This window comes from Rousettus aegyptiacus, unplaced genomic scaffold, assembly GCF_014176215.1.
Source record: "Rousettus aegyptiacus isolate mRouAeg1 unplaced genomic scaffold, mRouAeg1.p scaffold_m13_p_2, whole genome shotgun sequence".
Lineage (NCBI taxonomy): Eukaryota > Metazoa > Chordata > Mammalia > Chiroptera > Pteropodidae > Rousettus > Rousettus aegyptiacus.
This window is the reverse complement of record NW_023416295.1, coordinates 150,157,190-150,158,623: the sequence shown is the minus strand read 5'-3', so window position 1 is coordinate 150,158,623 and position 1,434 is coordinate 150,157,190.

Below are 1,434 nucleotides of genomic sequence, written 5' to 3'. Positions count from 1 at the left end.
GACATCAACTTTTTTATTGCCGAGTCATGAGGAGGTGATGGTAAGAGAGCCTGGGTACCTGGGAAGTCACGTGAGAGCACTTAGAAGACTGAGGCAGTGTCTCTTTACTAACCCATGAGAAAATATTACAATATTTTCCCAATTGGGAAGGATATACCCATATACTTATCAGCAGACTGTCAGCCCTGTATAAATTAAAAGGTGGTTATGACTATTAAAGCAATGCTTGACAATATGTGGCCTAGTACTTTGTAAGTATTCAACAAATATAAATTACTAGTATTATTAATGCTTTATTATTATTATTATTATTATTATCATTACTTATATAGCACCTGTTATACTTGGGGTATGGAACTGACCCAGAAAAAAGAAGATTAGAACTGAAAGTCCATAGTCACCTTGGGGCTTCTAAAATAAAATTGTAACCAGATTATTGATCTAGCCTTGAGAAGACAGGATGTGGCTATACAAAGGGAAAATGAAATTGTGAGATGATGCCAAGGGGAAAGAACAGTTAACATATGAACCAAGGTTAGAGTGAATCTCATTTGTAATTTTAAGCAGAGATGGATCAGGTAGTTATTATAGGGTCTACAGAGACCCCCATGTCTGTAGAGAGATCTGGCAAAGATCCAGAGATTCAAATAATTCAGTAGTGGATATGAAGAACCTAGATGTAGGGACAGGGCACAAAGTAGATGAAGGACAAAATAATAAAGATGGTTCAGGGACAGGAACTCAAGCTTGCAGAAACTTGATTGCACTAGCCACAGTGTCATAATATCAAACAAATTGATCTAACATGGAGATAAAATGTGTTAAATATGAACACTTCAATTCCCTGTGTTTAAGGACTGGATTGTTTTCACCGTATGTGGCAAGTCTTGGCTTATAGAAGTATACTAAATGGACATTTTCCAAGCAATACTCTGATCTACATGGCAAGAGCCAAGGATATCATTGCAAACTCCAAGGAGTTACTGAGAAAGGAGTGGGTGAGAGACTGTGGCAATGATTTGCAGGGCAGAACTAAAAAACAAGAAATGTCGACAGGCACAAAAAAATGTCCTTTGGTTACATGTCACTCGTTTTGTTCCCACCCCCACCAGTTCTCTGCCCCAAGACCAATTTTCTCATCTATTGACATTTGCTCCCTCAAATAATGTAATTGTCTGGAAGTATATCTCCATAGCCCTAGGAAAGTACTATACACATTTATTAAATAAAAACAGAGTTATTTGTAAAAGGCTTAACTATTTTTTTAATTGAAAATACTATTCTTAAGGAAGTGACAGCAGCGTGGTCTGCAACCCTGTCACTGAATGACTGCTGGAAGGAAAAGTTCAGCTGCTGGCCGCTGCACGAGGCTGGGAGAGCCACCGGAGCCAAGATTGAGTAAACGGTGTTTTGTAACTCACAGCCATATTGATT